Here is a 27,929-nt window from a genome sequence, read left to right as displayed (position 1 = left end):
CTAGTAACATATGTCTTCAGTGTTCTTGTAAGACGACGGGCCTTGTAGCCCTTTTTGGCTCTTTTATAGTGTGTGGTAGGGCTACAAGGCCCGTCGTCTTACACGAACACTGAAGACATATGTTACTAGAGGGGAAACGCAAATGGCCAGATGTAAAGAGCTGATATTCCGTTGCCATTTGTTTTTGGTCATCAAACTACTGACTGGTTTGATGCGGCTCGTCACGAATTCCTGTCCTGTGCTAACCTCTTCATCTCAGAGTAGCACTTGCATCCTACGTCCTCAATTATTTGCTTGCCCTGTACAGCTCCCTCTAGTACCATGGAAGTCATTCCCTCATGTCTTAGCAGATGTCCTATCATCCTGTCCCTTCTCCTTATCAGTGTTTTCCACATATTCCTTTCCTCTCCTATTCTGCGTAGAACCTCCTCATTCCTTATCTTATCAGTCCACCTAATTTTCAACATTCGTATACAGCACCACATCTGAAATGCTTCGATTCTCTTCTGTTCCGGTTTTCCCACAGTCCATGTTTCACTACCATACAATGCTGTACTCCAGACTTACATCCTCAGAAATTTCTTCCTCAAATTAAGGCTGGTATTTGATTTATTGGCCAGAAATGCCTTTTTTGCCATAGCGAGTCTGCTTTTGATGTCCTACTTGCTCCGTCCGTCATTGGTTATTTTACTGCCTAGGTAGCAGAATTGCTTAACTTCATTGACTTCGTGACCATCAATCGTGATGTTAAGTTTCTCGCAGTTCTCATTTCTACTACTTCTCATCGTCTTTCTCCGATTTACTCTCAAACCATACTGTGTACTCATTAGACTGTTCATTCCATTCAGCAGATCATTTAATTCTTCTTCACTTTCACTCAGGATAGCAATGTCATCAGCGAATCGTATCATTGATATCCTTTCACCTTGTATTTTAATTCCACTCCTGGACCTTTCTTTTATTTCCATCATTACTTCCTCGATGTACAGATTGAAGAGTAGGGGCGAAAGGCTACAGCCTTGTCTTACTCCCTTCTTAATACGAGCACTTCGTTCTTGATCGTCCACTCTTATTATTCCCTCTTGGTTGTTGTACATATTGTGTATGACCCGTCTCTCCCTATAGCTTACCCCTACTTTTTTCAGAATCTTGAACACCTTGCACCATTTTATATTGTCGAACGCTTTTCCACGTCGACAAATCCTATGAACCTGTCTTGATTTTTCTTTAACCTTGCTTCCATTATTAGCCGTAACGTCAGATTTGCCTCTCTCGTGCCTTGGCTTTTCCTAAAGCCAAACTGATCGTCACCTAGCACATTCTCAGTTTTGTTTTCCATTCTTCTGTATATTATTCTTGTAAGCAGCTTCGATGCATGAGCTGTTAAGCTGATTACATGATAATTCTCGCACTTGTCTCCGGAAATGTGTGGATGATGCTTTTCCGAAAGTCAGATGGTATGTCGCCAGACTCATATATTCTACACACCAACGTGAATAGTCGTTTTGTTGCCACTTCCCCTAATGATTTTAGAAATTCTGATGGAATGTTATCTATCCCTTCTGCCTTATTTGACCGTAAGTCCTCCAAAGCTCTTTTAAATTCCGATTCTAATACTGGATCCCCTATCTCCTCTAAATCGACTCCTGTTTCTTCTTCTATAACATCAGACAAATCTTCACCCTCATAGAGGCTTTCAATGTATTCTTTCCACCTATCTGCTCTCTCCTCTGCATTTAACAGTGGGATTCCCGTTGCTCTCTTAATGTTACCACCGTTGCTTTTAATGTCACCAAAGGTTGTTTTGACTTTCCTGTATGCCGAGTCTGTCCTTCCGACAGTCATATCTTTATCGATGTCTTCACATTATTCCTGCAGCCATTTCGTCTTAGCTTCCCTGCACTTCCTATTTATTTCATTCCTCAGCGACTTGTATTTCTGTATTCTTGATTTTCCCGGAACATGTTTGTACTTCCTCCTTTCATCAATCAACTGAAGTATTTCTTCTGTTACCCATGGTTTCTTCGCAGCTACCTTCTTTGTACCTATGTTTTCCTTCCCAACTTCTGTGATGGCCCTTTTTAGAGACGTCCATTCCTTTTCAACTGTGTTGCCTACTGCGCTATTCCTTATTGCTGTATCTATAGCGTTAGATAACTTCAAACGTATCTCGTCATTCCTTAGAACTTCCGTATACCATTTATTAGCGTATTGATTCTTCCTGGCTAATGTCTTGAACTTTAGCCTACTCTTCATCACTACTATATTGTGATCTGAGTCTATATCTGCTCCTGGGTACGCCTTACAATCCAGTATCTGATTTCGAAATCTCTGTCTGACCATGATGTAATCTAATTGAAATCTTCCCGTATCTCCCGGCCTTTTCCAAGTATGCCTGCTCCTCTTGTGATTCTTGAACAGGGTATTCGCTATTACTAGCTGAAACTTGTTACAGAACTCAATTAGTCTTTCTCCTCTTTCATTCCTTGTCCCAAGCCCATATTCTCCTGTAACCTTTTCTTCTACTCCTTCCCCTACAACTGCATTCCAGTCGCCCATGACTATTACATTTTCGTTCCCCTTTACATACTGCATTACCCTTTCAATATCCTCATACACTTTCTCTATCTGTTCATCTTCAGCTTGCGACGTTGGCATGTATACCTGAACTATCGTTGTCGGTGTTGGTCTGCTATCGATTCTGATTAGAAGAACCCGATCACTGAATTGTTCACAGTAACACACCCTCTGCTCTACCTTCCTATTCATAACGAATCCTTCACCTGTTATACCATTTTCTGCTGCTGTTGATATTACCCGATACTCATCTGCCCAGAAATCCTTGTCTTGCTTCCACTTCACTTCACTGACCCCTACAATATCTATATTGAGCCTTTGCATTTCCCTTTTCAGATTTTCTAGTTTCCCTACCACGTTCAAGCTTCTGACATTCCACGCCCCGACTCTTAGAACATTATCCTTTCGTTGATTATTCAATCTTTTTCTGATTAGACGTAATTAAAAAATCATTTATATAATGTGCAGGGAGTAACAAAGCGATTCCGGCAGAATTTGATAGGTTGTATACAGCGACGTGAGCAAAACATTTAAGACAGAGACCCACTAGCTGATATGACACGAAACGATGCCACAAAGTTTCTGCTCCAATCCAAAATTGTGTTTTTTTTTATGGGTGTGGTGGGATTCTTCCATTCAATGCGAATATATTTAATTGGTGCCTTATCTCTTCATTGACTTTTTTGTCATATATGGTGTATCTGTTCACTGATCTGAGGAGCCGAGTTTCAGACTGCTGTAATTTGTTTTGAAATTATTTTTATTTACCAGCGTCTCCCACCCGTACGTCAAAATACGACAACATTGAATTATAGCCAAGATAGGAACGCTTGAATCTTGTTCTATTATGTGATCGTTAATCATTATCTTGGCTCTAATTCGGTATTTTCCTTGTCGGCCATAACTTTCGTTTTCATCCTAGATATTTAAATATTACTTTACAAATCATATTTGATGTATGAAGTGATTTTTGTTGCTTATGTTCATCATCCTGTAGGATGCACATTAAGTTCCAAAAGCTTAGTAGGACTATTTATGTGCGTTGTCCCTTTCAGTTTCTAATTATTTTGCCTGAGTATAGGTACTGGAATGCATCAGGCAGAGGCGGCAATCTTGTAGCACTTCTTGGTCAATTAGAATTTCCTCCGTTAACTTACGTTCTAAATGTAGAAACCAAATGAAAACAGTCTCGATACCGTTTTGATGCCTTTTATTTGTTAGCAACGGGTCTCGACCCTTTCCTTAGACTATCGTCAGGCTTTTGACCACCATTATAGCTGCTGGTTGTGACAGACGGTATGAGATTCTTAGAACCAAGGCAATGACTGCCTTACATCTAAGGCTAATGCTCCCTGTGCCACTCCCAGCAAACACAGTAGCAACGCCATCTAAAATTTTAAAATCGTAGATTTAAATTAATTTTTGGATTTATATATACGTGGCGGTTATAATAAAACTTTAATTGAGTTGGTGGGGAGCGTGAAAAGCAAGTGATATTAGAACAATGAAAATTGGTGGAAATACTTGTGAGAACGCGTGGAAAAGAAATAACGAATAAACCACTGAAAGAAACACATGAGAGACTAACATTTGTTAATAGCGTATTATGTTCCCCTTCCAAAGTACACACGTTGGTCATTGTGACGACCATCTGCATCAGTAACAGCCTAGAACACACTAGAGATTTCTTCACTGCTGCCCGAAATACCTCAGATGTAGTTTGGCTACCTCCTTCGCTATGCTCATCTTCTACCTTCAATGTGTTCATGTCTGGTTGTCATTGCGGCCATGTAGTTTGGAAGCATTGGCCAATGATGAGGTTTTCTCCAAGTGTATTGCGGAATAACAGAGTGGTCTCTCGAGCAATGTGTCGATACTCCCGAGGAGCTGTTGTTCTGCTAAAAATATCTCTATTGATGAAGCACTACTCGCTTTGTCCAGACCCATGTTGACCGTCTGCAGGTGCGACGAACATTGATGCGTGTGTGTCAACCCTACGTCGCCGTACCTGTACCGGCGCATAACGTAAAGTCGTGGCACTGACACTACTAACTACACAAATCCTGAAACACACAGTCTGAACATCATTCCTATATACAGGGGTGCCCATACGGCAAATAGTTTTCCTTCTACACAGGCTCAAGTAGAGGAAGGTTAATTACAACCACCTATATCTTGGATAACTTCTATCAGGTACTCGGGGTATCTATTCTTTTTCATCGTTCTCCATAACGTATCCTTATCTACGATGTCATATTTTTTTTACGTAATTGTCGAAGATAGTGTAGGCTTTTAAGTTAAATTCTATTCTGTAAGTCTGTTTGAAGATAAATACCAAATCAACAGGGCCTTTCTTTTCTGAGTCTTTCCGGTAAAAGAGAATGTGCTATAATTTACATCCATTGTTCAGTATTTTAGCGTATATTTGATACAAACAATTTAGCAGTCTTACTCCCTTCTAGTTAGAACAACAAGAGCAACCATCACCTTTCTTTAAAAGTTGATTAGCTTTGTCTCCATTCTTCGAAAATGATTTGCCTATCCCAGTATAGGTTAATTAAAGGTAAAACTTGCATTTAATAATCATCCACCAATAATCCTGTATCTACAGAAATAAAGAGGATATTGCAAGTGGGAAAGAACCCGATAAATGCACAATGATTTACAGCGGATTTCCACAGTAGAAAAGAGTTCCAGCAGAGGTGGCAATATTAGTTAATGGAAAATTGAAAAATAAAATAGAAAGCTACACTGTTATAAATTGAAAGTGATAATGCTTTCACTAAAATAGGAGATGAATTAGCTTTAAGAGTCATACTACCTGGAGAAGAGAACATGAATAATCAAAACGGTTTCATGAAGTCCTTCATTCCGTATTACTTCACATCAGCAGAAGTGATTTTATTGTTGTGACTGATTATCTGAATGATAGTGAAGATGCAACGAATCGGAGCAGTAGCGTGAAATCAGTGTGAAGCGGTTCTGAGTAAATAGGGAATACTATTTACACAATTTGTAAACTACAACCAATTAAAAATACCAATAATCTTTCAATAAGAAGAATATCGATAAATAAATAAGGACTGGACGAGGCCAGTGGTTTGTTAGTTATTGACTATGTAAGAGTTAAGAAAAACGATTTTGATCAGATGTACTACATACCACACTACACACAGAAAGTGACTTATTTGCAGATCATTACACGTTTGTCACAAAAATTTTCATGTTTGTTTAAAGGCGAAAAACACGAAACAAGAAATTGAGATTCATGAAGAAGTATACCAAAAAATCCTCTGTTGCAAGACGAAGGAATGAAATACCTATATAAATATCTGTTATTTAGGTGAGATTCCAACAATTAGTCATATTATATAAGACGAAGGAATTAAATACCTATATAAATGTCTGTTATTTAGATGAGATTCCAACAAGTAATCATATTATCTAAGAACTAAAAATATATCAACATCAGAAATTGAGTCCACCTTGATGGAAAACACCTTGTTATTCGTTTATTTCTCTATTTTCCCAAACTAGTTCCGGCGACATCACGATCATCAATGTTTTTTTTAAAAATCTAAAACATGTAGAAAATAGCATGGTTATACTAACACCGTGGCACACTATTACATTTTTACTGTTCGCTTCTTGTAATATAGTTTTCTATGGATACTTTCATACTAACTTTTCTATTATATGTTACAGCATTTTTTTGAGAATTATTGTTCCTGTTTGTGACGTATTTTCTGAGCGGTTTTTCTGTCGTCGTTTTTACTCAGAGAACATCACGTCATCTGCAATTGTGTGAGGGGCTGTTAGTAAACAAAATACTGAAAGATGAACTTCGTATGTCAGCAATATACACTTGGAGGTGAGGTAGCGTTGTGGAATCCAGTCATTTGGTGTGTACTGAGCTGTTACTTAGCTATTCGTTGGATGCTGTGTAGCTGATTCGATACACAGAAAAAGAAAACTTCCGCACTTTGTTTATGATCAAGAATACTGCACATCTTCCTGTTCGCGTGTGTCGCGAGGGGTGTATCGCATGAGGCAAGAAAAGCTATCAAAACTGTAGCGCGAATTCAACGACTTCTGTTCCTTATTAATGTCTCTGTTTGTGATGGATGAGTGGGTGGTTCTTTTGTGTGTGTGTGTGTGTGTGTGTGTGTGTGTGTGTGTGTTTCCTGTTATGTGTCCTTGGTCAGTTCTCTCAGAGCGGTAAAGTGTGTTCTGCTGCAGTGTTGTATTTTCATTTATTACATTTTTCCCATGGACTATAGCCTTTTGTATGTAGTAATTTTCTTCTGTTGTAAGTTGTCGGTATAGACTGTTACTGTTTTTCAGAATGTGTAGATCGTTTTTGATATTAGTGAGGTTGTGGTTTTTGTTCATTAGATGTTCTGCAATGTTGAAAGTATGCTGTCACTCTTTAAGAGCTCTCATGTGCTCTGTGTTCCTCGTTCGGAAAGTATCTGCTTGTTTGTCCTATGTATTGTGCCTGACAGGAGTAGCAAGTGAGTTGATATACTCCAGAATTGCTGAATTTGTCTGAGGTTTTTCTGACTGGCCTTGGTCTTTTCTGAACTGTACTGTTTGTTCTTAATGTTATTGGGATCCCTTGCTTCTTCAAGATGTTTCCTATTCTGTGTGATATTTTGCTATTGTATGTTAGTATGTACCATCTCTCTCTTTTTCCTAAAGTTGTGTCGGCTGTGTGTACTGCATGTTTCAGTTTTACTTTGTTGTTGAGTCTGTTTATGATGTCTGTTTTGTAGTCGTTTTCAACAGCAATTTGTTTGACTATATTTAGTTGCTGTGTGTATTTTCAGGTTTAAAAGGTGTTCTGTTTATCCTGAGGAGCATGTGTGTGAAACTGGCATATCTATGAACTGTCGGGTGGTTGGATGAGCTGTTTATAACAGTGCTTGTGGATGTGGGTTTTGTGGAGATAGAGAATTCATGTTGTGGTTGTTTCTTGTGATTGTAAGATCGAAGAAATTTAGTTTGTGTTTTTTTTTCTATTTGCATTGTGCAGTGGATTTGTTGGTGTACTGTGTTGATGTTACTGTGTATCTCTTCTATTATGTTACGAGTTTCATCTATAAGTCCAGTTATGTCATCCACGTATCGGTACCAGTAGATTATTTTGTACCCTTCTTAATTTTCAATTTTATTGAATACTGTGTTCTCTATATCGTCCAAGAAAATGTTGGCTAAGGTTCCACTAATGGGGGACCAAATGTGAGAGTTCAAAGATAAAATTATTGGAAAAATGGAAACCTGTTATTATTTTTAGCACAACGGAAAATAGGAACAAATACTTAATCAATGCTGTTTGTTACATTGTAAAAAGTTAAGTACATCCAGAGTAATTTGTAGCGTAATGTTGACGCTTGAAACCTCAGACGTTCAATCGCGTGTTGTAACAAATAAGATCTGTAGGTGTATGTTTACGAAGATTAAGATGTTCACGGGTTTTGCTGTCACCGTGTCTGCATGTAGCTCTTGCTGTATTAGTCTTCGTACTCAGAATAACTGTAGTAAACTGTGATACCAGACGTCTGTGGTAGTGTACTGTGCATAAGTAAGAACAGAAGTACGCACAGTAGGAACGTATCGTAAGGACTGTGGAAAAGGTTTATTCTAATTCTGAAAAGGCAGCGATGATACTAATATATGGCGAGTGTAGGCAAAATGCAGCTGAAGCCTGCAGGTTGTATGCAGAAAGGCACGCGGATAGAGATCATCCAACGCGCCGCACGTTTGAGAACATCTACAAACAGTTGTATGCAACAGGTATGGACGTAACACGCAAACGGGTCTGTAACAAACCCATCACCGGAGAAGCAGGTGCAGTTGGTGTGTTAGCTGCTGTTGCCGTGAACCCGCACAGGAGTTCACATGACACTGCTAGAGGCAGTGCAATGAGTTGTAGTAGTTTAATGCGCATACTTCATCGACACAAATTTTACCCCTATCATGTGTCGCTGCAGCAGCAATTACCTGGGGATGACTTTAATAATCGAGTGAATTTCTGTCAATGGGCATTAACAGATAATGCTTGCAGCTCTACCGCCGACCACTGTGGCCGAGCGGTTCTAGGTGCTTCAGTCCGAAACCGCGTTGCTGCCTCGGTCTCCAGTTCGAATCCTGCCTCGGGCATGGATGTGTGTGATGTCCTTAGGCTAGTTAGGTTTAATTAGTTCTAAGTTCTAGGCGACTGATGACCTCAGAAGTTAAGTCGCATAGTGCTCAGAGCCATTTAAACCATTTGTATTAACCCATTACACCAGCCCCTCTCCTCAATTTCGGTCTACGGTTTTGGTTATTCAGTGTTTCTTGTGGTTTGGAAGGTGTTCATAATTTTAATGTGTCTTAATCTTAGGCGACTCATCCTATAAAATATTTTTGTTATGATCGTGATGACAACGTATGAGTAATACGACTTTGAATTCGTATTCTCAAAAATTTCATTGGCTAGCGTTCTATGACAGAAAGCATCTTTCTAACAGTGCGCTAAACATTTCTGTGCCGCACTCTAGCTAACTGAAGGAGCCCGTGAACATCACCCAGCTCAGTTCTTCTGCGTTTTGGTTTTGTAAAACCTCCCTGGCGAATAGCAATCAAGGACTGGCCTGATGAAGATTTTGCAAAATTGTTTCTTCGTGGGAATTTTGCATTCTCTGAGTATGCACCAATGAATGTCTCTCTGTCGTTTATGTTCCCCATAGCAAGAATTAGAACGTAGTCGTCTGTGACTACATCATACGTGAGTGACGACTTCAACCTGCAAACACGTTCCTGAGTGTTAAATTTGTGGTTGATCACATAGGCTCCGTGACAAGTTAAGCAGGTCACAGATTTCAGTTCTTTGATATGTTCAAATGTGTGTGAAATCTTGTGGGACTTAAATGCTAAGGTCATCAGTCCCTAAGCTTACACACTACTTAATCTAAATTATCCTAAGGACAAACCCACTCGCCCATGCCCGAGGGAGGACTCGAACCTCCGCCGAGTCCAGGCCCACAGTCCACTACTGCTGCTAATCCCATGCTCCATTCTTTGATAGAAAACTGGAAAAATGTAATTAGGGATTAAGAGAAATTGCTTAGTAAACGTGTTATGTGTCCTAGACTACTATTCCGCTGTGTGGGAGCCAAATCGAAAAGCACTGACAGGAGATACTAAACATATACAAACATAGATAGCACAATTATTTAAAGATCAGACTAATTACGAAGTGCATCGAGGACTTATGCAATCATTCTTTCCCCTCTCCTTGAAAGAATAGAGCAGAAAGAAACCATAATACGTGGTACAATAGAAAGGAGTATTTTCAGTGTACTTCACTGTGGTTTGCAGAAGATAGATGTTTGCTGAATCAACGACTAGATCTACATGTATACCCTACAAAGTACTGATAACAGCAAGGCAGGCGGTGATTCCGATTGCAACACATATCAAGACTTCTTGAAATTTCATTCCCGTACGGAGTGTAGTAAATGTTATGGTTTAAAGGCCACTGTGTGCTTCTGATTCGTTACGGAAGCGGTAAGTAGGAGTTTACAATATATTCCCAGATTTCACATCTGAAACTGGCTACTGAAACTTCGTACGTGGGATTATCCTGGATAGCTGACGTCTTCAGGTTTTGATGTAGATGTAACTATCTGATCGAAATAAGCCGGACACCTGTTACTGAGCATTAGTATGGGATACGTCCACCCTACGCCTTTATAACGGCTGTAATTCTGCAGGATACATTTCCAGTGAGGTACCTGAATGTCTGCGAAGAAATAGCAGTCCATTATTACTCAAGAGCTGAAGTCAGAAAATGTAGTGCTTTTGGAACTTGTGGTGTGCACGGAAGAAGACGTTCTCATCCCGAAGGTAGGCCATTGGGTTCAGGCAGGGAATCTAGGCAGAATAGTTCATTTCAGCAATGTTATTGTCCACAAACCTTTGACTCACCGATGCTGATATACTCGTAAATAACTTTCGTTTCCGAATTGTTCGTCTACTGTAAACAGCTACCAGAGTTAGCTATTTTTGGTGCGCAGTGAGAGGTGCGCGAAGTAACCATGAAAAACATTCCTATATCATAAGACCACCTCCTACATTCGTCATAATTGGCACTAACTGTAATGGCAGGAAACATTCTGCAGGTATTCGTCAAACCAAAACCTCCCATCGGACTGCCACACATTATATAGTGACTTATACTCAGTAGTGTCGCTCTTTCAAAAGCCCCTAACCTCGGTTGTACTGACGATAGAGATGTGTAGCATATAAGAAGCTTCTCAACCGTTGTTCTCTATTCTTCGTTTAATTCCCTGCATAAAGTCATTGTGCTACCTGGACTAATGGTAGTAGGTTGAAACTCAGGTGTGATTCCCTTTGCTGATATCAAGCGATTGTTTTTAAAATCACACTTCGCAATGCTCGACGGTCCCTGCTTGTAATTATGTATGGTCCTTATTTTATTGATTTATTTAATTTGGTCTGAATAGGGCCACAAGGATCGGTCTTATATTGGACCAGTGTTTCATACATCATCGTTACATAAGAGATAACCACTTCAATATGACAAATACTAGTAAAATAATGAGAGTGTGTTTAAAGACAATTTGTGAAAATAGTACTGAGTATAAACTAATAACGTTAATACTGGCAGTACTTATATATTGCTGGTGTCACTAACAATGGGTTTAATAATAATAATAATAATAGTAACAAATATGATAACAGTAATAACCATTGTGATGGTGGCAGACATAAAAAGAGTTTATGGGTGTACAAAATAGATGTTTTCTCATACGCTGAATGCGGGGTAAAGGAAATTCCAGGAGATTTGATTACAATGAACTGTGTACAGGAGTATCAAGTACGTACAGGGACAAAAGTAGTCATCATTGTCGCTTTAGTAGAAGCTTCTGACTCTGGAGATGATATTCAGTTCTGTAACATAGAGCGGGAAATTATTCTAGAGTCGGGATCCTGCTACTGAGAAAGATTACGAAAAAGTGTCTGAGCGACAGAGTGGACAAGAAAATTTCTGTTTCTGTAATATTGTTCCCACAAGAAATTTAAAGTGTCCGTTGAAAAGATAATAGAGAAGACAGAGTTAGTGGAAAGTATGTCCAATCAAAACACCTTTCAGCCGTTTAAGTTTAAAATTGTTGTTTTATTGAACAACCACCTCAGGTCCCCTATCCGACGTGTAGGGAGATTCCCAACTCATGTCCAGCCAAGACAGGGGCCAGCGTTTAAAGAGTGGTATTAGATTTTTGACACAGTGGTTCCTGTCGGAAAGCGATGATCGAAGGGATGGCTGTGTCAGAAATCTGCGGATGCCCCTCATTGAATGCTGGCCCCTACGTCCGCCAAAGGGCATGGATATGGTGTAATTTTTCGGCGAAACTGATTGCTCAATAAAATAACACTTGGAAATTTACACGGACAAAATGTGTTTTGATTCTATAGTGTGTTCTGAACAGCAAAGGTCCCAAAATCATCTATATAAAGATGGACATACAGTGGATGTGGAAGTCTCGCACTTATCTGCACGCAGTCAGGATAACTATGCATATGACGGTGAATTATGGTCACATTTTGGCTAAAGATTGTATTGCTATAGTGACAAACCGGTACCCCTTGGGTTTCGTTAATCGTATATATCGCACCCATTTTGGTAGTGCATACATGTTGATATTCAGATTGTTAACAGCTGTTTCCAGGATTGCGTTAAGATACAATTGGAGGTCAATAGCGTATAAGTGGTATTCGCAGTAGTACAAAACTGGTGACACATCATTGACAAACAGTAAAAAGAGTGCAGCACCTAATAGTTAGCCCTGGGGAACTACAGATACAACCTGCCTCCTTTTCTACTTTATGGTGCCAGATATGACACAAGCTGGTGAGATGTTGTGTGTGAGTGAGACCATTGTACTGGACTTGGCGAGAAATTTATGCTGCTAAGCATGGCAAGTAAAATTTCAAAGTCGACAGTGTCAAAAGCTTTGCTGAAATCTTAGAAGCACATGGTGGTCGGCTCTTGTGCATCCATGGCAAGCTTCAGGTCATCTGTTACCTTCATTAAGGTAGGTGTCTCGCTGCGATCTTTACGGATATCTGACTTTTATTCGTCTAGTAGGTTGATTCTAGTTCCGTAGTTTGTTAGCTGTTCTTGGGCTGTAAAAAGGGTCTCTCCTAAGAGTCATCAGGCATATTTTCTTCGGTATTTCGACTGATATGTCCAGTTTCATTTTCGCAACATGTAGCCGGAGTCAGCTCAAACAAATACCACTCGTGAAGTCTTTCATGCGGCGCCCACAATAGATCGAAATCGTTGTTTCTTTCCCATTACAAACAAATCGATTTTTAAAGTAGAATTTTACGTGTGCATTCGAGGGAACAGTGCCAAATTAGTTATTTCCGTTATCTGATTTATCAATGAGTGTTAACACGGACAGTAAAAGGGAAGAATAACCAGTACCCCAGCAGTGGCAACTCATCCCTGGCCCGAGCCGACTACTACCACCACAAAGAAGCTTTTGTTCAGTCGCTGCAGTAGTACACGTTATTCTTAGGATCTACGGTTTCTGTTAACACATATCGATGAAACGATTAACCGACGCGACTAATTTAGGACAGCTCTATCTAGGCATGTAAAATTACGCTTTAAAAATCATTTTGCTTATAACGGGTAACGGACTGACGCTTTCCGTCGACGCTGTGCGTAATATGTGAGACGCGATGAGCAGAATTTGTTTCGGCCGACTGCTGCCAAACGTTGCAAAAACCGAAACTGCAAATATCTACCGAACCACCGGAGAAAATGCGCCTGATGACTCTGAGGAGGGGCAGCCCGCATATTTTAAGAATGGAAATAGGTCGGTAATCCGAAGGTACTATGGCAACGCTCTTTTTAGGTAGTGGCTAACTAGCCCCTGTTTGTAGACCTCAGGGGAAAATTTGTGGTTAATATGCGTTTGAAGATATCTGTTATAGTGAGAACCAGTAGCACAATAATAAGCTTCATCATTTGGACTGTGATGCCGTCGTGTTCAATAGGTGCTGATCTGATATACATGATAGCTTTTCTGACCATATAGGAAATAACATGCTTTGGATAGAATCTTTCATGTCTACATTCTTTAAGTACTCCATGATTCTCTGTTTATTTTTCTGTGCACAATGTGGTTGTAGGTAAAGTAATGTACCGGTTCAGTTCTGCTGGGTAATGGGATCAGTTATAGCTTTGCCTCCAAGAAGACAATGCAGATTTTTCTGTAGGACAAGTAATCTGGTTCTGTTGTCGGATAATGAATGGGGATGACTGAGTCTAGCATTTCTCATAACTTGATTGACTAGTGATTAATTCCACACTGAACAGTGGTGTATGCGTAACTTTGAACATCTACATCTACATCCACACTCCGCAAGCCACCTGGCGGTGTGTGGCGGAGGATACCTTGAGTACCTCTACCGGTTCTCCCTTGTATCCCAGTCTCGTATTGTTCGTGGAAAGAAGGATTGTCGGTATGCTTCTGTGTGGGCTCTAATCTCTCTGATTTTATCCTCCTGGTCTCTTCGCGAGATATACGTAGGAGGGAGCGATATACTGTTCTCGAAACTTTAACAAAAGCTCGTACCGAACTACTAAGCGCCTCTCCTGCAGAGTCTTCCACTGGAGTTTATATGTCATCTCCGTAACGCTTTCGCGATTACTAAATGATCCTGTAACGAAGCGAGCTGCTCTCCGTGGGATCTTCTCTATCTCTTCTATCAAACCTATCTGGTACGGAACCCACACTTCTGAGCAGTATTCAAGCAGTGGGCGAACAAGCGTACTGTAACCTACTTCCTTTGTTTTCGGATTGCATTTCCTTAGGATTCTTCCAATGAATCTCAGTCTGGCATCTGCTTTACTGACGATCAATTTTATATGATCATTCCATTTTAAGTCACTCCTAATGCGTACTCCCAGATAATTTATGGAATTAACTGCTTGCAGTTGCTGACCTGCTATATTGTAGCTAAATGATATGCGATCTTTCTTTCTGTGTATTCGCAGCACATTACACTCGTCTACATTGAGATTCAATTGCCATTCCCTGCACCATGTTTCAACTCTTAGCAGATCCTCCCGCATTTCAGTACAATTTTCCATTGTTACAACCTCTCGATGTACCACAGCATCATCCGCAAAAAGTCTCAGTGAACTTCCGATGTCATCCACAAGGTCATTTATGTATATTGTTAATAGCAATGGTCCTACGACACTCCCCTGCGGCACACCTGAATTCACTCTTACTTCGGACTTTGATCAGATGGTGTATGTACTAGCTCCAATGTACACGGTTCATCTCTCAAGTTATCATCTCACAATGGAAGCCGCTGATTATTAAAATAGAGAGTCACGGTTGATCCAGTTGAGACCCTGCTTAGGGATATATGGCAGGGTGGCGGCTGGACAGTGGGAGCGGCCCCAGCTGCGTGGGCGGCGCGCCGCCCCCGGACGGACGAGTGCGCTGTGGCCAGGAGCGTGTCACGTGTTTTACTGTACGGTCGGCCACTGCGCTCTGATTTATCGCCTGTGTTGGGAGCCCTCCACGGGCTGTACCTGCCCCAGCTGGCCGTGACGCGACAGCCGCCAGCATAAATACCGTCGGCCGCTGAACGAGCAGCCGCGCCCGGTCGACGGCCAAAGAACTGCCGGGCCCCGAAGTTGGCGCCGAGTGGCGGTCGACGCACGGCAGCTGCGCACGTTCAGCCGGCTGGCAGGTGGCGAACGCGAGCTGCGGTACGATCGCTGAGAGTCTCGTGCTGATGGTACTCTGACCAGCTGTTACACTAGGCTGATAGATTTACGCAATTTCTAGACTAAAGAATTAGAAAATGAGACGGTCAAATATTTTGTGAAACGTTATATGGATAAGTAATAAATGTATTACAAAATACTATATTCACAAATATACTCTTCTGAATATCACGCGAAGCAAATTAGACATTTTAAATGTTTCTCTAATCTACGTTATTTCTTATCTACTTTTAGACGAATCATATTACAAAACATGTAGTCTCTTTATTCAATTTTTTTATTTTTTTATTTTCATGTTTTCTACAGAAAGCATGAAATGTAAGTGGCCTAGCGGTTCTTGTCGCTACAGTCTGGAACCGCGCGACCGCTACCGTCGCAGGTTAAAATCATGCCTTGGGCATGGATGTGTGTGATGTCCTTAGGTCGGTTAGGCTTAAGCAGTTCTAAGTTCTAGGGGACTGATGACATCAGCAATTAAGTCCCATAGTGATCAGAACCATTTACACCATTTGTGAAACGTAACTCGCTGATGGAAAAATATCACAATACCAAAAAATAGTGGTCCCGGCGGAATTTCGAGTGCTTCCTCGGGCATGGGTGTGTGTGTTTGTCCTTAGGATAATTTAGGTTACGTAGTGTGTAAGCTTAGTGACTGATGACGTTAGCGGTTAAGTCCCATAAGATTTCACATACATTTTTTGAACAACCAAAAATAATTAATGTGAAGTAGTGAAATTTCAGCAACACATTTGTCTACATAACATATTTCAGTGATTAATATTGCAAAATCACAGGCCAATGTAAGCATGAGACATGCCATTACGAATTTGAAACGCTGGTTGATTAATAACTGGTGTAACCGCCAGAATGTTTAATGTAAGGATACGAAAGTGCATGCATTGTGTTGTACAGGTGCCGGATCTCAGTTTGTGGACAGAGTTCCATGCCGGTTACCCTTGGCTGGTCAAAACAGACACGGTTAATTCTGTTCGTGGATGACGCGCTAGAGTTGGCAGTAATGGGATAAAGATATGATATCAAATTGGTATCAAATTAAAAATGGTTCAAATGGCTCTGACACTATGGGACCTAACATCTGTGGTCATCAGTCCCCTAGAACCTATAACTACTTAAACCTAACTAAACTAAGGACATCACACACATCCATGCCCGGGGCAGGATTTGAACCTGCGACCGTAGAGGTCACGCGGTTCCATACTGAAGCGCCTAGAGCCGCACGGGCACACAGGTCGGCGATAAGGTATCAAATTAATTATGTAAATAAATTAATTGATCAACTAAGTACCACCACCCTGTTACAACACCATGGGTTTTCACTAGCTGGTTTGTGGTTCCCCTTCAGGGTACTCCCAGTACCTTCCCCTCCCCCTTCCCCATCCCCTCCCCATCCCTTCCTCCTCCCCTCCATCTTCCCTCCTGTGACATCAGCCAAGCTAGCAGCCAACAAATAATGTCGGGAAATTCAAATGTATTGGTGGGAATATAAAAATTTGTGTGTATTGACCATGAGGTTGTTTGATCAACTGGATAGTTCACAACACCATCACCAGAAGGCGCTGCTGATACTTCCCCACCTCCCCCTTCCCTTCTCTCCCTTTCCTTACCGATATGTAATCCAACATGACGCTCCAGAAATAGAAGGGCGGGAATCAATGGGAGCGTTGAATCCATTCACATAATAGGGTTTGGCCAATAACAGATACTGCTCTATGGCTAGCATTGGAAGAACTGAGTCGGTGGTTGTCAAGCACAAAACCCACATACAATGATGTTGGAAACTTTCTAAGAGTGCATAGTGTACATGTTGATATTTCGAGCAGTACCTTAGTATCGGCATCAGTGCAGAGCCGAAAGAGAAACGGTTTAAATTTATGTGAGAAAAATCAGAATACTGTGAGGTGCCCCCGGTTTGAAGGAGATGCAATCGGGATTTATTGTATATGGAAAAGCTTTATCTGGGAATTACCGTGCAGAGAAGATAAAGAATGTTATGATTATTTTCACATACAGCATCCGATGTATGATATTTAAATAAATTATGTGTTCATATTATCTCAGACTGTGTGTTTCCTTTATTTCAGTCTTATGAAAATAAGAGTCAATAAGGCAGGTATTCTCTCAAACTGCGTATCATCAATCTTTAATGTATCATCAGTTACATTTATAGGCTGCCTGCCCAGCATGTACCGTCTTCCCCTGCTGAAGCCGAATGCCCTGTCCGTCTGGTCAGGGGCATGACGGATAATGAATTCTTCAGTGGCATCACTATCGTTATCGCGTGGTTTTGTTTTTGCTGAGAGCTGCCTGAGAGGTGTTGTAACCGGCTTTAGGCTCTCTTAGTGTTTTCTGTCGATCCATATGCGACCTTAACATCCCTAATGTCTCTCGACCGGATTGCCGCACCTGAATGAATTTCTGCCTCACCGGCATCTCGATGTATGGCAATAACACTCCTCTGCAGCATGAGGCTTAATACAGGGTGTCTCATCAATCTTGACCACTCTAAATAACCGTTAGTCCAGATGCAAATTACAAAATGTTTCAAGCATATATTCTTTAACCGCCAGGGTGACATCAATCAGAATGATTGCCTTCTTTGTAGCTTTGTTTTTTACAAAAATATGAACAATGGTACGACCTTTTTAAATGGCACCCTATATTTTTTATTCGATACTTCATTTTCGCTCCTAAAGACGCATTTCAAAATGTACCACGGTGTACCATTCACTGAAATGCAACGTTATTAATTACTATAACTCAACACTGACGTTAACGCTCCCAGCGCGTAGTCCACGTACTCGGGGTAATGGAACACATCCACGTGTTGACGTTGAAATAGGACAAATGTAAACATAAGTAGAGTGCACAGCCGTCATTCCTTCAAGCATCGTCAGTTGGAGAGTTGTGTGAGTAGAAAGTACACCAAAGAAAATAAGGTAGAAATATTATTCATCCCTGGGTAATGTAAGTAGCAGAACAGTAATTGCAATAGCGTTTTCTTGTGTTCGGGTACATTTAGTACAGTAGTTTAGTCGTTTTAAATACTGTTGTGTAGAGTTGGCATAGAGTAAAGGCTGTCCTTTCTGCAAACTGCATCGACATAATGTTTCATTTACTGTTGTTGTTACTGTTGCTGAAGGTAGGCGAAATACTACGCAAGCAGCGGAAGTGTACAGAGAGCGATACCCTGAGAAGAGCCCACAATCCCAACGGATGTTTTCTCGTCTTGTTGCGACGCTTCAGGAAACGAGAAATTTAAACCCACAACAACGCAATCGTCGTAGCACTCGCACAGACGAAGCTGATTAAGGTACTGTTCTCCTTTCATTGCTATGAATCCACATGTGCGCACACGACATCTTTAATACGAGAAGGTACTCCTAAAACCACTGTACATCGTATTCTTACACGCCACCGGTTCCATCCTTACCATGTAAACGTTCATCAAGAATTGCATGAGAATAATTTCCCGAATCGTGTACAGTTCTGTCAGTGGGCACAGCTGCAAATCCTCGCCAATCCCAACATCTTCTCCAATATCCTATTTACCGATGAATGTTTCTTCTCAAACAAAGGGCAGGTAAATACCAGGGACATGAGACAACTCACGATTGCTTAGACAAGTGGAACATCAGCGTCAATGGAGAGTTAGCATCTCGTGTGCGTTGCTTGGTAATACAATTGTTGGCCCTTGTTACATCAATGGTAGTGTAAACGGCACAGCGTATGCCAACTTCCTCAGTATAATTACGTCCAGTGGAATTACACATTCCGAGATATAACTTCTGTGGATCTGGAACAAAGCCTCAAAAATGCTGTCCCGAGGTGATTAGGGGATTAATCTGCTTGACGACGCTGGTATGGAACACGACTCTGCATACGATGAAAATACAGATCTCCCTAGCTGTCACACTACAGACAGGATAAGGCTAAGGCGATACACAGGCTAAAGGATATTGGCACAGGTCAACGGATAGCATCGTTTGCAGTTGATAAAACCAAAAAAAATGTGTGAGTTTCCAAGGGACCAAACTGCTTAGGTCATCGGTCACTAGACTTACACATTACTTAAACTAACTCATGCTAAGAACAACACACACACCCATGCCCGAGGGAAGACTTGAACCTCCGGCGGGAGGGACCTCGCAGTCAGTGACATGGCGCCTCTAACTGCTTGGCCGCTCCGCGCAGCAGTTGATAAAACCCAGCGTAGGAATATTAAGTTTGGTTCAGGAATGATAAATTTCAAGAGATTTATGAATGCTGCACTTTGCCCACTATAGAAGAAGGATAGGAAGCAAAGATGTTTGAAGAACTGTATCCTGACAGTGATGTTTGCAACTAAAAGCCCTCTGAAGAAGAAGGGAGAGGGAAGAAGAAGAGGGTCGGTTAAAGCACCTTGAGTTCTACCAATACACAAGGCGCCTGGTGGTTTTCTTCCATTTCATCCTTGCCCTCTCCGCTCTCTCGGCGGTGGGGTCCCTCGCTGGGGTACTGAAACCATTGCTCGAACATTCTCAAGAACGCGCAAGACTGTCGAGTGAAGTTAGAAGAAGCAAGTAGACATAACTGCATGATGGAAGCTCCAGCTATCCGAAAAGAACTATACTTGAATCCGAATAGGAAACATCTTTGTTTATTCACAAATAAAAGAAAGCCAGTTAGCACTCGTGCCAGATCCGATACTGATATATTTAATTTAGCAAGAAAAAAATTCTACATTCCAAGATTCTGTGGCGTCTTTATGTGTGGTAGATTACTGAAGACTATGTGGAAGATTGGTGAATGTGGTATTGTGAGTTTCGGTGTTGCTGGAGGTCCCAGCACCTACTTGGTGTCATCAGTTATAAAAAATGCCAATACTGGTCTACTACTTAGACTCATTTGGTGACCTGCAACAGCGAGAAGAATTAAAACGATACTTCACTCGCAGAAGATGTGTGTTCTAAAGTTTTCGTCACTACCAGGACTTTAATATACACTTCGGTGGTCATCAGTGCCTCATGTTTCTCTTGACGTTTACAAAGAAGAAAAGCAGAATATAAAAGGAAAAACTTAAACATTCCTTCGTCAGTTGAGGATTAGTTACAGTGTTATACACTCGGGCCGGGCTGGCCGGGGTGGCCGAGCGGTTCTAGGCACTACAGTCTGCAACGGCGAGACCACTACGGTCGCAGGATCGAATCCTGCCTCGGGCATGGATGTGTGTGATGTCCTTAGGTTAGTTAGGTTAAAGTAGTTCTAAGTTCTAGGGGACTGATGACTCAGAAGTTTAGCCCCATAGTGCTCATAGCCATTTGAACCATCTGAACACTTTGACCTCTAAAGAACGATCATCTGTAGTACGTGTAAATTACTCCCCGCCAACGTATTTGAACATTGGTGAATGGAGTATTGATGAAAGTAGGATTTGTTAGATGACAAATTCCATTCACCAATGTTCAAATAACACATGCTGACCTTTCTGTGCAAGAGATTCATATATTTGGAGTGATCATTCAAGAAAACCGACGACAGCGCTACAGTGAGATCGAAGCTTATATGTAAGGCTTCAGCATTCCTGCTTCAAGAAAAATGGAAATGAGCGTTTGGCGTCAGTGGCCGCGAGGCCCCTTGCGGTGCAGGTCCGGCCGCCTTGGTGCAGGTCTTATTACATTCGACACCACATTGGACGACCTGCGCACCGAATGGGGATGAAATAATGATAAAGACAACACAACACTCAATCGCTGAGCTGAGAAAATCTCCGATCCAGACGGGAATCGAATCCCTGACCCGTAGGGCAGTAATCCGTCTCTCCGACCACTCAGCTATCGTGGCGGACCCTGCTTCAAGAGATATGCTATGAACACAACGGGACTGAGATTGATCGTACATGCAATGTCGGCATAACATCAACCCTTAAAACATACGTCTCTACAGCACCTAAGGATGTGAATGGTTTAGAAAATGCGCGGTGGTTCATAGACGATCTGGTTGATAGAACGATGGCCAAGTTCAAACGGTTTACTGCGTGCATATCTCGAAAAATACTTATAGTCTGTTCTGAGGACATGAAGCAGATTATTGTGAATGATAAACAGGAACTCATTCTGGTACGGAGTGCGACAGATAATAACTCATACATCGAAAGAGCTGAAGAGGAGAATGTAGTCACAGTCAGAAGATGATGTGGAAAGTGCCTCACATCAGTGTATTACGCAAGGAGCGTTTGGAGCATTTAAAAGTTCTGAATGTCGGTACATATCCACTAAATTTCTGCTCTTGAGAGGTTTTCGAGTAGTCCGTGCTGCCGACAGCAAGCAGACAAACGTGGCCGATTAAGATCTGCTCTCAGCTGAAGACGACAAGATTCATCACACTTGGAGATACTGATAGAAGGGGGAATACAGCAAATGATTTGGCTGTATTTGACAACTGCCAGAGTCTACCAGAACTCAGAATTCTACCCATAAGACGATTTAAACTTGCAGTGAGATGAAAATGTACACAGTCTAGCATATGACAAGTATGCGAGGTTCCACGATTCTTACAATGAAAGTGCTGAAGAAGAAGGAAGAGGATGTCTACTCAGTCAAAGTAAATTCAAGGAACTGGCGCCAGTCATCGTAAGAGACTGCTCAAAACAGAATGAGAAAGGTAAATCTACTCCTATAGAGGTAAGAATAGAATTTGAATCTTCGGCTAATTTCTCTGAACACAATAGAGCGTAGGCTCTAGCTGTACATGACCCTATGACTAACTACTGACTTCTCACCTATGGTGTGCAACGAGTTGTATAAGAAATGAACAGATGGTGCACCATAACCAAAGCATTCTCCAGTGGTATCTCAGGGTGTGAACATTACTGCAGATTCTCTGGGTTTCTGTGATGATGAGTGTAGACAGTTCATATTTAAAGATATTGCATTCGTAACATACACAGAAAATGCCGGAATAATGGAGACATTATCAGGAAACGTTGCATCTCCGCGGTCTTTCAAGGATGTGAAGTGTGCTAAAAAGGAAGAATGCAAAGTGCTAAACACATTTCTACCATGGAATTTACTGGAATGATCCGTGCATACCGTACCATACGGATACCATCATCCACGTGAAGGGGAAGGAGAAGACCTCATGGATGTTCGAATGTTCAAGTCCGCTACTGTTTGAGACCTGGAATTATTTGGTTGCTCTACTCTCCATTCATTCGAGAAGAAGATGTGTGAAAATAGTCGTGCTATGTCTGCTTACGAAAATGTAAAATTATTTTAAGTTGGATGAGAAATAAATGAGTTTTTACCTGTGTGTAAATTTTTCGACTTGTTCCATATAGCTTAGTCCACATACTCCGCCTGTGATTTTCCTCAAGCACTGGTAACATAATTTTAGACATGTTTACTATATGTCTTTGGAAGCGGACACAATCACCTCCTATCTGCTCCAAAACTCAATATCGGAGGAACTGTAGCTGAAGTCCCATGTCACCATTTCATGTGCTTTGGTTCTCTCCATCTTAGACGTCACCTCCCTCTAATTTATTACAGTTTGTATGACACTAGGGCTTCTACTTTGTATATAGGCGTGTTCAACGTCTTTCATGTTGTTGGTTTGGTGGCTAATTTTTCTTGTACACACTACGAACGATGTGAAATTTGATAATTCTTTGCTATTCATTGCACATATCATATATTTTGAGAGCTGTAACAACGATATGTTGTGGGTCTTAATTGTAACTATTTTACATCTGTTTTAACAAACTTGTTTTGCTTTTGCTGTTCTATCTTTGAAGAGTTATTTTTCACCTACTCCCTTTACAGATGTAACTTTTGCAAGTTATCTGAAGGGGCACTACCGTCCCATTTTTCTTTTGACTCTGACTTACCAATGATTTGAGTCTATTTCAGTTTTCAGTGTAAACTGTCTAAACCGTTAAAGTGAAGTAAATGGAGTTTCTTGTGCAGCTGACGACTGACTTTTTAACTTCTGAAACTGCTTAACTACAGCTACGAACAAATATATATTAATATTTTGGCGAATTTTTAAGTTCCGAAAAACTATTTCGAATGTAGCACTTAACATAAACATTTGTCGATGGATAACGAACGACGTGAAGTGGTACACAATTTATATAGTAGTATGAGAATCGTTCACTTTATAGAAATGTGACAGAATACCTACTTTTACAAATTGTAATATCATATACAATAGGTATACTATCGAAAGTTTCAATTCTAGTGCCGTTTTACACACTCGTTTACTTGTAATGTAAAAATCGATACACGTAAGATGTCCTAAAGGTGATAAACATCTTGACCAATTACAGTAATGGTTGTATACATATCAGAAGGACATGCCATAACACAAGGTCTATGAAACTGATTTATGGTGGACAATTACCTGTTTCACAGTGAGTCCACATGTACATACGAGGGCTGGAACCTTATCAATGCCAACTATTTATTTAGAGCTCGTGCAAAATAGATACGTCTTTCAAAGTTTTATTGACCTTCAAAGTAGTCACTAGCATTGTGTATAACCCGTTGCCAGCGATGTGGAAGCCGTAGCAGTGCCAATTGTGTTGACAGTTCCAGCAGTGCGGTCTGTTGCGAATTTGAAGCACTTTTTAGGCGAATGCCGTGAAGTGTTCCTTCCAGTTTAGAAACCGAGTTGAACTCATGAGGGCTTAAGTTAGTGGAGTGGAGTAGGTGGTATAGCACATAGCAGCCCCATCAGTCAAACAAACCAGTAACACCTTGCACTGTATATGCTTGAGCATTGTCCTGCAAAATGATGGTCAGGTCCTGCAGAAAGTGTCATCTCTTCTGTCTCTAAGCTGGTCGTAGGTTGTGTTCCAAAAACGAACAGCCTAGAGACAGAAGAGATGACACTTTCTGCAGGACATGACCATCATTTCGCAGGACAATGCTACAGCACGTACTGTGCAAGCTACTATTGATTGGTGTGACTGATGGTGCTGTAAATGCTATACCACCTACTGTATTCCCCTGACTTCAGCCTTCGTGAGTTCGACTCGATTTCTAAACTGAAGGAAACACTTCATGGCATTCGATTCAGAACTGCTACAAATTCATCTGACAATAGACGGCGATGCACAAACTGTCAACACAACTGGCACTGCTAAGAGTATCTTACGACGTCCACATCGCTGGCAACGGGTTATGCTCAATGCTAGTGACTAATTTGGAGGCCAGAAAGACTTTGAAACACGTATCTATTTTGTCCAATATGTAAATAAATAGTTACCACTATTAAAGTCCAACCCTCGCATTTTGTTACACATAAAATTAGGTCTAGAACAAGTTAATAATGGAAGGTAACTGTCAATTTGTAAAATTTTAATTATCGATGATTACGAAGTCACTCGATGTCTAGGTAAGAAGTGAAAAATGTCATTGTCGAGATGTGATACCACAGAGAGACACCAAGACATCTGAAGGCTTTATAGGGCAATACACAAAATATCACATAGGGATGTAAGGAATTGCATGTCAGAATAATGAAAAATACAGAACTATTAACGTACAATATCTGTTTACGTTTAAGTGACACGATAAACTACAAAATTATCGTCAGTATTGTGGTACAACTTAATTGAATTGTCCAACACAGATTACACTTGTTTGTGGCCATAGCTAGAAAGAGCGACATATGGTGATCGTCCTTACAGTATAAAAGAATCTGATAAGGCGCTCGACGTGTTGCTGAGAAACAGAAAAGTATTATTAAGACACCAATAAGGCTTAATCATCAAAACAATTATGTACTATGATTCGGCTATCTATAATGAGATAACGTTTTCTTACGCATACATTGGAATTTGTATATTGACTTTATTAACTTATGAAAAGGTAACGTGATTTTTCATTTCAAATTCACAGTTCGTTTCGATGGTACAAAAACATGCAATTTATAAAAAAAAGGTTCAAATGGCTCTGAGCACTATGAGACTTAACTTCTGAGATCATCAGTCTCCTAGAACTTAGAACCACTGAAACCTAACTAACCTAAGGATATCACAAACATCCATGCCCGAGGCAGGATTCGAACCTGTGACAGTAGCGGCCGCGCGGTTCCAGGCTGTAGCGCCTAGAACCGCTTAGCCACTCCGGCTGGTTGCGATTTATCGATCAGCGAGATTTCATAACATGTACACTGCGTTAAAAAGGATGTATGTAAAATCGTTAATTTACGATTACAGCTACAACGGTGTAGCACTTTTGAAATTTTTGTAGCCTAGCAGATCTAGAGATGGCAGGTTAGCAGTGCCGCAACTAGTAATCCAGTGCACCTACATGCGATCAAAGCAATAAAATCCTTTATCAGAAGCTTTCTTTACATTTAATTCAAAATCACACTCCAGTTGACAATGTCAGGTGTTCATAACATTCACACTTGTTTCTTTTTGCTTAAAATTCTTCTCCACTTCTCGACTCTTTTGGAATCTTTCGTCTGTGCGTATTCTCAAAGAGGACTGCGTAGTACACGAAATGATCAGTGTAAGATGAAGCACACAGGTGTCGCCATCTAACTTGAGAACTAGAGATTTTAATGGGCGACGCTTCAGAAGAGGTGAGATTCAATAGAAAATGCGTCAGAGATTTTGAGAAGGCGCTTGTGGAAGTAGGGGCGGCTGATTCCCTTGAGATACTGCCGCTACCTCCGTGGCGAGAGTGACGGGTGCTTCGGAAGTGCGTCCCGGAGATATGAGAGGCCGGCGCGGAGGCGAGTGATGAGCCCGGCGCAATATCGGCTCGGCCCCGCTCTGCGTAGGCCACCCGCGTGGCGCGGGGCGCGCCCACGACAGAGCCCGGGCCGGGGCGTCCGGCCGCCACCGCCGGACCTCCCCTGCCGCCGCCCCCGCCGTCTACCCGCGCCAGATGGCGCCGGACGCCTCGCCTTTTTATACAATTCCTCACAAATTCTGCCCGTATTCATATCTGCATGCAGGAATGAAAATGTGAGCAGAGGTATCACCGGTCTCCGTCCGAACCGGCCTCCGGTGTCTTTTTTGTTGGTCTTCTCACCCGGTGGGAGGGACGAGGTCTCTCGGTAACACTTGCGCGCGCTTCTTTCGATTCTGACAAAGTAGCTGCAAAACTCTGCTTACATCGAAAATACGTTTTGCAGCAGAGATTGAGACACAGAATTCAGTATTTACAAAGACGAAATGAACGCAGTCATGTGGAATGCATCAATAGAGTGGGAATAATTTCAAAAGTGGTTTCGATTAATATAACGCTTCTTTTTATTTTTACTCTGACATCTTAATGTTAATCAGCGTTGTACAGAAACAAGTGCTAGGTAATATGTGCACTTCTGCCCATTTATGTATATCTACGTATATACAGGGGGAACCAAACCTCCACCGACAAACTTTCAGAGGTGGTAGTATGGAGCAGAAAAAGAAAAAAAAAATTGTCCAGTAAACATGGGCTCTAAATGAATACTTTAAAAGATAAGAGCACTCGTTCATCTTTGTTACAGTGAGAAACATCTCTTCTGCCGAACAAGTGTTCATACCTCATGTTTACTGGACTTCTTGGCTTCCAATAATCTTTCCTGTTATATTCGTGAATACTGACCATTCCTTCTGTGACACCACACACAAGGGGGCGATCAAAACGTTTAGGTGTGAGGACTTTGCTGCAGTAATAATGCAACGAATCGCAACTCCAATATAGCCAAGCGATTTGTGTGGAATTCGCGTCTTTTCGACGGGCACGTGTTAAATGTGGAAACTAAAACTAAGGCGACGTTACTACCAATTGCATCCAAACAGGAAAAAAGGTGCAGTTATTCTTCTCTTGTTCCCCAAAAGATAGTCACTGGCAGACACACACTAGCGAATTAACCCTGTGTATGGGGCAGCATGTCTTTAGACAATCCTCGTTGTGCTACTTTATCATAACGCACGTCATCAATCACGAATGTTGTAATGGAGAGGTTATGTCAGCTCAAGTAGGAGACACTCGAGTAGCCACAGTGTCTTCCTGATCTCTGCCATTGGGATTATCACACCGTCGGCCTATTAAAGAAAGGCTTGTCGACGATTCCTCCCGGACCAGGATGCACCACACAGTTACTGACTTCTTCACGCAGTAGGACATGGAGTTTTACATAACGGGCGTCTTTAAACTTCTGCGTTGGGAGGTGATTGCGTCAATGATCACCACGTTTTCGCGTATCGCTTATGGACAACACGTCTGCCGAATGGAAACTTTTTGATCACCCTTATACACGGAGTGTGTGTGTGTTCGTGTATGTGTGTATCTGTGTGTGTGTGTGTGTGTGTGTGTGTGTGTGTGTGTGTGTGTGTGTGTTGTGGTTGGGTGTGTGTGTGTTGTGTGTGGGTGGGTGGGTGTTTGTGTGGGTGGGTGGGTGAATGGTTGGTGTGATAGGTGGGTGGTTAGGTTAATGAGTGGTTGTTAGAACAGGTAAGTGGATGGGTGGGTGGGTGTAGCCTAGAGTGAATGCTTCGGGAGGGGGGGGGGGGAGATTAAGG

The sequence above is a fragment of the Schistocerca gregaria genome, chromosome 5 (assembly GCF_023897955.1).
Source record: "Schistocerca gregaria isolate iqSchGreg1 chromosome 5, iqSchGreg1.2, whole genome shotgun sequence".
Taxonomy (NCBI): domain Eukaryota; kingdom Metazoa; phylum Arthropoda; class Insecta; order Orthoptera; family Acrididae; genus Schistocerca; species Schistocerca gregaria.
Note: the sequence above shows the minus strand (reverse complement) of the source record.